Here is a 12,635-nt window from a genome sequence, read left to right as displayed (position 1 = left end):
TAAGACAACAGTAATTTCAGGTTGAAAAAGATTAGAAGGGACAGTGAAGGCTATTTTCTATTCATCAAGGGATACATACAAAAGGAAGAAATCACACTCTTAAATGTAGCACTGCACTGTAGCATTGTCCTCCCATTGTTCATAATTTGCTCGAGTGGGCCCAGTAACGTCTCCATTGTGATACTTGATGTTACTGTGTTTGGCATATCGAATACGTCACGGGTAGCTTGCCAGGCTTTGCCGTGAGGGTGAGATACTCTCAGTACCTTGCCGGGCTCCTCCCAGAAGGGCAGAGGAATCAAACTTGGCAGGGCCAGGCTGGCTGTGCTCAAGGCAAATGCCCAACTGCTGTGCTATAACTCCAGCCCGACCAATAGCAGAATGGTAGGGCGTTTGCCTTGCATACGGCTGGCCTGGCTGAGCCAGGTTTGATCAAGCAAAGCCTGGAAAGCTACCAGTCAATATGCCAAACACAGTAACAACAAGTCTCTTAAATATATACGCACCTAATGAGGGAACAGCTAAATATTTAAAACAACTGCTAACAGATTTTAAGGACGACAGTGCTAACAACACAATAGTAGCTGGAGATTTTAACATTGCCTTAGCATCTCTGGATAGATCAACAAGAACAAAACTGAGCAAGGAAACATTGGCTTTGAAAGAAGAAATAGAAGAGAAAAGGATTATAGACCTATACAGGGCTTTAAACCCCCAAAAGAAAGAATACAAATTCTTCACCAGTGCACACGGAATAGTTTCCAAAATAGACCATGTGCTAGGACACAAAACCTACCTCAATAGAATCTGTAAAATATAAATAGTATCAACACTCTTTTCAGAGCACGATGCACTGAGAATAGAAATGAATCACACATAGACAAGGAGAACCAAATCAAACACGTGTAAATTAAACAATTCAATGTTGAACAACGAGTGGGTCAGGAAGGAAGTCAAGGACGAATTCAAAAGATACCTGAAAGCAAATGAGAATGAAGACACGAGATACCAGAACCAGTGAGATGCAGCTAAAGCCGTGTTAAGGGGAATATTTATAGCTGTGCAAGCATTTCTCGGGAAGGAAGAAAGGGCCCACATGAAAAACTTGACTTCACAACGCAAGATCTTAGAAAAGGATCAACAAAAGGAGCCCAAATCAGGCAGAAGAAGAGAGATCATAAAACTTAGACCAGAAGTCAATGAAATGGAAACAAAAAAAATCCGAAAGATCATTAAACTTAGAGCTGGTTCTTCGAGAAAATAAATAAAATAGATAAACCACTAGCAACACTGCAAAGAAAGAGAGAAGGAACCCTAATAACCGAATCAGAAATTAAGAAGGGGGATATTACTACAGAAACCAAAGAAATTCAAAAGATCATCAGAGAATACTTTGAAAGTCTGTATGCCACGAAACAAGAGAACCTAGAAGAAATGGATTAATTCCTGGATTCCTATTATCTCCCACGGCTGAATCAAGAAGATCTACAGTACCTGAATAGAGCTATTAACATCAAGGAAATTGAAACTGAAATCAAAACTCTTCCCAAAAACAAAAGCCCAGGTCCAGATGGATTCACTAGCAAATTTTTCCAAACTTTTAAAGAATACCTATTGCCAGTTCTTCTTAAGCTTTTCCAGGAAACTGAAGAAACAGAAACTCTCTCAGACAGTTTCTATGAAGCCCATATATCTCTAATACCAAAAGGAAACAAAATCACCACAAGAAAAAAAGAACAACAGATTCCCGCCTGAAGCCCAGTGGGGAAAGCGCCCGTCCATCTCCGAGGGACCCGACCACCAGTCCCTCAGCTCCTCCCCTCCAGGTGGGTCGGGGGCGTCCAGCCGGGAAGTGCTCCTGCCCCCCTAGCCGCGCCTCAGATTCCCGCCTGAAGCCCAGTGGGGAGACTGTAGACCACTCTTCCTCCATTCCAGGATCCTGGGTGGGTGTCACCTGGGACAGGCTCGGGGCGTGGCCACCAGGAAAGGGGCGTGGCCTCTTAAAGTGGGCGTGGCCTTCTCCTTGACGCGACCGCAGTTATATCACTCACATCAAGCACTCAGGACTCCCATCCCACAACTTGCTGCCTAATACCAACCAAACATTTCCCACCTCTTCTACTGCAATCCAACAACAACCCACTCGCCTACTCAAGTTCCAACAAAGACCTGTTTGAAAACAGCTGTATAAGTTCATTTCCAAATAGCACCTCCTCCAAAAGTTTCACTCAATGTCTGTTATAAAACAAAGAATAACGCCTGACTGAGAAGAACGTCAAACTCAGAAATGTAGAAGGGTGCCTACCATGGACAAAAACTTATCCATAATCCCTTCCCACTATAAGAAAGAATAGTATAATCTGTGCTGGACGAACTGAGGCCCATTGTTTGGCAACAAAACTGAATGGCTCCTGGCAGTCTCTCCTCATTCAACCAGGTACAGCCTGCCCCACGGCTTGAGACTCCCCTAGGGAATGCGCAGCTAGCTTGATCCCCTAGAATTGCCGGTTTTCTCCCTTGACCTGCGCAGGACGGGAACTGAGGCAACATCAGATCCCGGGGCAACAAAGCTGAAGGGATCCGGGAACTCTCTCCTCACTCAACCAGAATAGTAACAGTGAAGGTGAAGGACTAAAGCACACTGGTCACAATGGTAAAGCAATGCAAAAGCCCACCAAACTTTCTTATTGAAGAGGCAAGCCCAGAATACACCAACAGTACTGTAGTATCAGACAACCACTCTGACAAGGAATTCAGAAGGGAGCTAGTTAGGATGCTTAGGGAACTAAAAGAAACAATGGAAGGCAATGCCAATAAAAGACAAGACGATTTGAAGGCAGAAATGAGAAAAATGCAATCGGAAATGTCGGACCTGAAAACCCTGGTAGGCGAATTGAAAACCTCAGTGGAAGGCCTCAGAAGCAGAGTAACAGCTGCTGAGAACAGAATCAGTGAGCTTGAAGATGAAGTTCAGAGACTCGCCAGAAAAGAGCAGAAAATGGAAAAGAGACTCACAGTTCGGGAACAGATGGCAAGAGAAGATCGTGATGAAGCCAAGAGGGGTAACATAAGAATTATTGGAGTCCCAGAGGGACAGGAAGAAAACCCTGATGAAGAAGAAACTGCCAAAGACATCATTGCTACAACATTTCCAGAGCTGAAGAAAACTTGTGACCACATTCAGGAGGCCTGAAGGGTACCAGCTAGAAGAAATCCGAGCAAAAATACCCCAAGACACATCCTGATCAAAATGACCAAAACTTTAGACAGAGACAAAATTCTGAAAGCAGCAAGATCGTAAAAAGAAATCTCTTACAAAGGAGCATCCTTAAAATTCACAGCTGATTTTTCTGATGAAACCCTCAGGACCCAAAAACAGTGGTGGGACATAGTGAGAAAACTCAATGAAATAAATGCCTCTCCAAAAATACTTTACCCAGCGAGACTCTCATTCATAATAGAAGGAACAACACACAGTTTCACAGACAAACAACAGCTCAGGAACTTCATAGACTCAAGACCATGGTTACAAGTACAACTAAATAGGCTACTTTAAGACAGGACAGGCCCCTCAAATACACCTAATTTCAACAGAACAACGGGACAAAATCCCATAACAGTAATCTCTCTCAATGTCAATGGGCTAAACGCACCAATTAAAAGACACAGAGTGGCTGGATGGATTAGAAAATTGAACCCAACATTCTGCTGCCTGCAAGAAACACACCTTAATAGTCAAAGCAAACACAGACTCAGAGTCAAAGGCTGGAAAACAATCCTACAGGCAAACAGCTCCCATAAAAAAGCTGGGGTAGCCACATTAATATCAGACCACATCGATTTCAGAGTGAAGAAGGTCATAAGAGACAGTGAAGGCCATTTCTTAGTGATCAAAGGATCTGTACAACAGGAAGAACTTACAATAATAAATGTATATGCACCTAATGAGAGACCAGCAAAGTACTTAAAACAACTACTCATAGATTTGGAAATAGACATCAATAGCAACACAATACTAGTGGGAGACTTCAACACCGCTTTGTCACCTCTGGATAGATCAACCAGACTCAAACTTAGCAAGGACATACTTAATCTGAGGGAAACAATGGAAGAAAGGGACTTAGTAGATATATACAGGATACTTCATCCTCAAAAGGCTGAATACACATTCTTCTCAAGCGTACATGGAACATTCTCCAAGATAGACCACATGCTGAGCAACAAAACATATCTCCATAAAATTAAGAAGATAGAGATTGTATCAACAATCTTCTCAGACCACAATGCGCTTAAATTAGAAGTAAATCACACACAAAAACAGAAAACTAAATCAAACACCTGGAAATTAAACAGTGCGCTATTGAACAATGAGTGGCTTAGAATGGAAATCAAAGAGGAAATCAAAAGATTCCTAGAAACGAATGAAAATGAGGACACGAGTTACCAAAACTTATGGGACACAGCAAAAGCTGTGTTAAGAGGAAAGTTTATAGCTCTACAAGCATTCCTCAGAAAGGAGGAGCAAGCCCACATAAATAAACTAACCTCACAGCTTAAGAGCTTGGAGAAGGACCAACAAAAGGAGCACAACCCGAACAGGAGGAAGGAAATAATAAAACTCAGAGCAGAGATTAACTAGATGGAAACCCAAAAAACAATCCGAAAGATCAATGAAACCAAGAGCTGGTTCTTTGAGAAAATTAACAAGATCGATAAGCCTCTAGTAAAACTCACAAAGAAGGGGAGAGAGAAAACCCTAATAAACCGAATCAGAAATGAAAAGAGGGTCATCACAACAGAAACTACAGAAATTCAAAGGATCCTCAGGGAGTACTTTGAGAAGCTTTATGCCACGGAACATCAAAACCTCGAGGAAATGGATAAATTCCTAGACTCCTACAGACTCCCAAGGCTGAACCAAGAAGACCTGGAATACCTGAACAGACCTATCACCATCAAGGAAATTGAAATGGCAATAAAACGTCTCCCCAAGCACAAAAGCCCTGGCCCGGATGGATTCACTAGTGAATTCTTCCAAATCTTTAAAGAAGACTTACTCCCAATCCTCTTTAAGCTTTTCCACGAAATTGAAATATCAAAAACACTTCCGAATAATTTCTACGAAGCAAATATCACACTGATACCAAAAGCAGACAGAGATACCACAAAGAAAGAGAATTACAGGCCGATATCCCTGATGAACACAGATGGAAAGATCCTCAACAAACTACTAGCAAATAGAATCCAACTACTCATCAAAAAGATCATACACCATGACCAAGTAAGATTCATCCCAGGAATGCAAGGATGGTTCAGCATTCGGAAATCAATCAACATAATCCACCATATCAACAAAAGAAAAGATAAGCATATGATCATATCAATAAATGCAGAGAAAGCATTTGACAAGGTCCAGCACCCCTTTATGATGAAAACCCTAGCCAAAATGGGTATATAGGGGACTTTCCTCAACATAATTAAAGCCATCTACCACAAGCCTACAGCAAGCATCATCCTCAATGGGGAAAAACTGAGAGCCTTCCCTCTAAGATCAGGGACGAGACAGGGATGCCCACTCTCTCCACTGCTGTTCAATATAGTACTGGAAGTACTTGCAATAGCGATTAGGCAAGAAAAAGATATTAAGGGCATTCAGGTAGGAAAGGAAGAAATCAAGCTCTCACTATTCGCAGATGATATGTTACTATACTTAGAGAACCCAATAACCTCCACCAAAAAACTCCTAGAAACAATAGACTCGTATAGTAAAGTTGCAGGCTATAAAATTAATACCCAAAAGTCCATGGCTTTCCTATACGCAAACAGTGAGAGAGAAGAAAGCAACATGAAAAAAACAATCCCGTTCACAATTGTGCCCCAGAAAATCAAGTACCTAGGAATCAGCTTAACTAAGGAAGTAAAGGACCTGTACAAAGAAAACTACAAAACGCTACTTCAGGAAATAAAAGAGGACATGAGGAAATGGAAAGATATCCCCTGCTCATGGGTCGGGAGACTTAACATTGTCAAAATGTCAATACTACCGAAAGCATTGTATAAATTCAATGCAATCCCTATAAGGATACCCATGGCATTCTTCAAAGAAATGGAGCAAACACTCCTGAAATTTATATGGAACATTAAGCCCCCACGAATAGCTAAAGCAATTCTTGGGAAAAAGAAAATGGGAGGAATCAACCTCCCTAACTTCAAACTCTACTACAAAGCAGTAATAATTAAAATAGCGTGGTACTGGAACAAAAGCAGAACTGCAGACCAATGGAACAGGGTTGAATACACTGACATATCCCCTCAATCATATGATCATCTAATCTTTGATAAAGGTGCAAGAAATGTGAAGTGGAGTAAGGAAAGCCTCTTTAACAAATTGTGCTGGCATCACTGGACGGCTACATGCAAAAAAATGGTCTCAGAACTCTGCCTAACACCATGTACAAAAATAAGATCAAAATGGATTAAAGACCTCAACATCAGACCAGACACCATAAGGTACATTGAAGACAAAGTTGGCAAAACCCTCCATGACATTGAGGCTAATGGTACTTTCAAAGATGCCACACCACTGGCCGAGCAAGTAAAAACAGAGATAGATAAATGGTACTATCTTAAACTAAGAAGCTTCTGCACCTCCAAAGAAACAGTGACCAAAATACAAAGACAGTCTACAGAATGGGAAAGGATATTCACCGAATACACATCTGACAAGGGGTTGATAACAAGGATATACAAAATACTGGTGGAACTCCACAAGCAGAAAACATCCAACCCCATCCAAAAATGGGGCAATGAAATGAACAGAAACTTTCTCAAAGAAGAAATCCGAATGGCAAAAAAGCACATGAGAAAATGCTCTACATCATTAATCAATAGGGAGATGCAGATCAAAACCACAATGAGATACCATCTCACACCTCAGAGACTGGCCCACATTCAAAAGAACAAAAGCAACCAAGCTGGCACAGATGTGGCGAGAAAGGGACACTCCTTCACTGTTGGTGGGAATGTCGACTAGTTCAGCCCTTTTGGAAAACAGTATGGACGTCTCTCAAAAAATTAGAAATTGAGCTCCCATTTGACCCAGCGATACCACTCCTGGGAATATACCCCAGAGAGGCAAAAATGTGTAGTCGAAGTGACATCTGCACTTGTTTGTTCATTGCAGCACTCTTTACGATAGCCAGAAACTGGAAGAAACCTGAGTGCCCAAGAACAGATGACTGGTTAAAGAAACTTTGGTACATCTACACAATGGAGTACTATGTAGCTCTTAGAAAAGATGAAGTCATGAAATTTACATACAAGTGGTACAATATGGAAAGTATCATGCTAAGCGAAATGAGTCAGAAAGAGAGGGATAGACATAGAAAAATTGCATTCATCTGGGGGATATAAAGCAACAAAATATGAGATCAATACCTAATAATAGCTGAGATCAACACCAGGAGGATTAGTCCATAACTTAGAGGCCAGCCGGATATTTTAGGGGAAAGGGCAGTTCAGATAGAGAAGGGAACACCAAATGAAAGGTGTTTGGAGGATTCTCCCAGGAAGGCAAATGCATGTTGAAAGTAGACTATGGACTGAACATGATTGCCACTCAATGCCTCTTTTGCAGACCACAACACCCAAAAGGAGAGAGAGAAAAAAGGGGAATGCCCTACCAGAGAGGCAGGGTGGGAGGGGGGGGGTGGGGGGAAATGGGCACTGGTGGAGGGATGGGTATTTGATCATTGTATGACCGAAACTCAGGCACAAAGTTTTGTAAATCTACAACTGTACCTCATGGTGCTTCACTAATAATAAAAAAAAAGGAACAACAGGCCAATATCCTTGATGAACATGGATGCGAAGATTCTCCATAAAATACTAGCAAATAGTATTCAACAACGCATCAAAAATATCATACACCATGACCAAGTGGGATTCATCCCTGAGATGCAAGGATGGTTTAACATTCAGAAATCAATCAACATAATCCATCATATCAACAAAACCTAATATAAAAACCATATGATCATATAAATAGATGTAAAAAAAACATTTGACAAGATCCAGCACCAGTTTATGATGAAAATCCTCGCCAAAATGTGCATAGAGGGGATTTTCTTCAATATAATTAAAGCCATCTACCGCAATTCTACAGCAAGCATCATCCTCAATGGGGAAAAACGGAGAACCTTCCCCCTAAGATCAGGGACAAGAAAAGGATGCCCACTCTCTCCGCTGCTGTTCAGTATAGTACTGGAAGTAATTGTAGTAGCGATTTGGGAAGAAAAAGATATTAAGGGCATCCAGGTAGGAAAGGAAGAAATAAAGCTCTCACTAATCGCAGATAATATGATACTATATTTAGAGAACCCTAAAACCTCTACCAAGACACTCCTAGAAACAATAGACTTGTATAGTAAAGTTGCAGGCTATAAAATCAATACCCAAAAGTCCATGGCTTTCCTGTACACAAATAGTGAGAGAGAAGAAAGTGACATGAAAAAAAACAATCCTGTTCACAATTGTGCCCCAGAAAATCAAGTACCTAGAAATCAGCTTAACTAAGGAAGTAAAGGACCTGTACAAAGAAAACTACAAAACGCTAGTTCAGGAAATAAAAGACGATACAAGAAAATGGAAAGATATCCCCTGCTCAAGTATCAGGAGAATTAACATTGTCAAAATGGCAATACTTCCCAAAGCATTGTACAATTCAATGTCATCCCTATAACGTTGCCCATGACATTCTTCAAAGAAATGGAGCAAACACTACTGAAATTCATGCGGAAAAATAAGCCCCCATGGATAGCTATAGCAATTTTGGGGTAAATGAAAATGGGAGGACTCAACCTCCCTAACTTCGCACTCTTCTACAAATCAGTAATAATTAAAACAGCATGGTACTGGAACAAAGGCAGAGCTTCAGACCATTGAAACAGGGTTGATTATACTTATATCTCCCCCCAAACAAATGATCATCTAATCTTTGATATGGGTGCAAGAAATGTGAATTGGAGCAAGGAAAGCCACTTTAACAAATTGTGCTGGCAACACTGGACAGCTACATGCAAAAAAATGGACTCAGATCTCTGCCTAATAACATGTATAAAAGCAAGATAAAATGGATTAAAGACCTCAACATCAGACCGGAATCCATAAAGTACATTGAAGACAAAGTTTAGCAAAACCCTCCATGACATTGAAGCTAATGGTATCTTCAATGATGTCACGCCACTGACAAAGCAAGTGAAAACAGAGATAGACAAATGTGACTATCTTAAACTAAGAAGCTTCTACGCCTCAAAAGAAACAGTAACCAAAATACAAAGACAGTCTACAGAATGGAAAAGTATATTCGCCCAATACATATCCGACGGGGTTGATATCAAGGATATACAAAGTTCTGGTTGAACTCCACAAGAAGAAAACATCCAACCCTATCAAAAATGGTGCAACGAAATGAACAGAAACTTTCTCAAAGAAGAAATCGGAATGGCTAAAAGGCACATGAGAAAATGTTCTACATCATTAATCATCAGGGAGGTAAAGGTAAAGGCCCTCCCGTTGATCGTCGATTTGCTCGAGCGGGCCCAGTAACGTCTCCATTGGAGACTTTGTTGTTACTGTGTCTGGCATATCCAATACTCTCGGTAGCTTGCCGGGCTCTCCGAGAGGGGCGGAGGAATCGAACTCGGGTCGGCCATGTTGGCCACTTGTAAGGCGAACGCCCTACCCGCTGTGCTATGATGCAGATCAAATCAACAATGAGATATCATCTCACACTACAGAGACTGGCCCACATCCAATGAACAAAAGCAACCGGTGTTGGCAGGGATGTGGTGAGAAAGGGACACTCATTCTTTGCTGGTGGGAATACCGACTGGTTCAGCCCTTTTGGAAAACAGTATGGACAATTCTCGAAAAATTAGACATTGAGCTTCAATTTGACCCAGCAATGCCACCCCTGGGAATATATTCCAGAGAGGGAAAAAAAGTATAGTCGAAGTGACATCTGTACTTGTTTTTTCATTTCAGCACTGTTTACAATAGCTAGAATCTGGAAAAACCTGAGTGCCCGAAAACAGATGACTGGTTAAAGAAACTTTGGTACATCTACTCAATGGAGTACTATGTAGCTGTTAGAAAAGATGAAGTCATGAAATTTACCTACAAGTGGTACTACATGGAAAGTATCATGTTAAGCAAAATGAGTCAGAAAGAGAGGGATAGACATAGAAAGATTGCATTCATCTGGGGAACATAAAGTAACAAAATAGGAGACTAAAACCCAAGAATAGCCAAGATAAGTACCAGGAGGTGTACTCCATGGCTTGGATGCCAGCTGCACACGCTAGGGGAAAAGGCAGGTCAGATAGAGATGGGAATACCAAATAAAGGGTTTTGGGAGGATCTGCCCAGGATGGGAGATGCATGCTGAAAGTAGACTATAAACCGAACATGATTGCCACTCAATTCCTCTTTTGCAAACTACAGCACCAAAAAGGAGAGAGAACAATAGGGAATGCCCTGTCACAGAGGCAGGGTGGGATTGGGGGGATGGGCGGTGGGAGAGATACTGGGATTAGTGGTGGTGGAGAACGGGCACTTGTGGAGGGATGAGTACTCAAGCATTGTATAACTGAAACCCAAGCACAAAAATTTGTAAGTCTACAACTGTACCTCATGGTGTTTCACTAATAAAATTTTTTTAAAAATTTAATTGTTAAACAAAGTACATATTAATCTAGCAATGTATTTGAACTTGATTAAACTGTTCTGATATGAGATGTTTTCTCAGTCACTGTCACTGTCCTCCCATTGTACTTCTATTTGCTAGAGCGGGCCCAGTAACATTGTGAGACTTGTTACTGTAATTGCCATATCGAATACGTCACGGGTAGCTTGCCAGGCTTTACCGTGCGGGCGAGATACTCTCGATAGTTTGCCAGGCTCTCTGAGAGGGGTGGAGGAACCGAACTCGGATTGTCCATGTCGACTTGGTGCAAAGCAAACACCCTACCTGCTGTGCTATCGCTCCAGCCCTGTTTGCTCAGTAATAATGTAAATTTATTCTTCTACATACAGTGACGGTGTACATGCTTATTAACTCATCTAGAACTGCTAGATTTGACTGTACTTCATAGGAATAAGTGCAATTTCGGAGTAAACATAAGAGTCAAAAAAATAAGAGTATGGTAGAGAGAGACAGAGACAGAGATGGAGAGAGAGACAGACAGAGTAGAAAAACACCTGCCACAGAGGCAATTGGGGGGTGTAGTTGGGAGGTGATGGTCGGGAACCTTGGGTCACTGGTGCTGAGAAATATACACTGGAGGGATGGGTGTTGGAATACTGTATGACTGAAATCCAATCACGAACAGCTTTGTAAGGGTCTATCTCACAGTGATTCAAAATGAAAATAATTTTTTAAAAGTCTGACCAAACTAAACTTTAAATTTCAATAAGAGGAAATAAGAGAAATGTAGTTTGTCAAAATCTACCGATTAATGCAGAAATCCAGGCCTATAAAATACTCAAAGAGCATAGTTTTATTTTTTTAATTTTTTATTAGTGAATCACCGTGAAGTACAGTTACAGACTTACAAACTTTCCTGTTTGTGTTTCAGTCATACAATGATCGAGTACCCATCCCTCCATCAGTGCCCATTTTCCACCACCAAAGGTCCCAGCATCCCTCCCACCACCCCTACCCCGTACCCTTCACCCTTCCCTGATTCTGTGGCAGGGCATTCCCTTTTGCTCTCTCTTTTGGGGTGCTGTGGTTTGCAATAGAGGTATTAAGTGGTCATCATGATCTGTCTATAGTCTACTTTCAGCCTTCATCTCCCATCCGAGCAGCCTTTACTTGCTGGTCCCTTTTCTATCTGAGCTGTCTTCTCCCCCCAGCATGTAAGGCCAGCTTCTAAGCTGTGGAGTAATCCTCCTGGTACTTATCTATACTATTCTTTGGTGTTAGTCTCCCATTCTGTTACTTGATATTCCACAAATGAGTGCAATCTTTCTAAGTCTGTCCCTCTCTTTCTGACTCATTTCACTTGACATCTGCACTTAATATGTTCATTGCAGCACTGTTTACAATAGCCAAAATCTGTAAAAAATCTGAGTGTCTAAGAACAGATGATTGGTTAAAGAAGCTTTGGTACATCTACAAAATGGAATACTATGCAGCTGTTAGAAAAGATGAAGTCATGAAATTTTCATATAGGTGGATCAACAAAGAGCATAGTTTTATTATCTACCTTTTGATAGGATTTTCTTAACAATTTCATGGTATTTTTCCCTTATTATTTAAAAAGTATTTTTTAAAGACCTAAGTGATATTTTTTCCTGCCTTTGAGACCTTAAGTCAGATCATTTTACCAACTGCTACACAACATATCAAGCATTAAAAAGTCATAAATACAAATCAATCTCTAAAATATACTAACCCTATCCCTGGCACTAAGCTGAGATGTGACTGAGTTCTGTGTTTAAGGAGCTAAGAAAACATAACTCTTTCTAACATGTAAAAATTATGTGGATGTGCTCGCTTCGGCAGCACATATACTAAAATTGGAACGATACAGAGAAGATTAGCATGGCCCCTGCGCAAGGATGACATGCAA

General features: G+C 41.0%; 1 non-coding gene across 1 annotated transcript in view; it reads left to right on the top strand.

The window, feature by feature from the left end:
• The first annotated feature begins 12,552 nt into the window (after positions 1-12,552).
• The window catches only part of LOC130032682 (U6 spliceosomal RNA), a 107-nt gene continuing 24 nt past the window's right edge, over positions 12,553-12,635 (top strand). Inside the window, exon 1 of the small nuclear RNA XR_008793859.1 lies at positions 12,553-12,635. This exon is cut by the window's right edge and continues 24 nt beyond it. This is a non-coding gene — a small nuclear RNA (U6 spliceosomal RNA).

Source organism: Sorex fumeus, unplaced genomic scaffold (assembly GCF_029834395.1).
Source record: "Sorex fumeus unplaced genomic scaffold, SorFum_2.1 ptg000050l, whole genome shotgun sequence".
Classification (NCBI taxonomy): domain Eukaryota; kingdom Metazoa; phylum Chordata; class Mammalia; order Eulipotyphla; family Soricidae; genus Sorex; species Sorex fumeus.
This window is presented reverse-complemented; position numbering and strand designations above follow the sequence as displayed.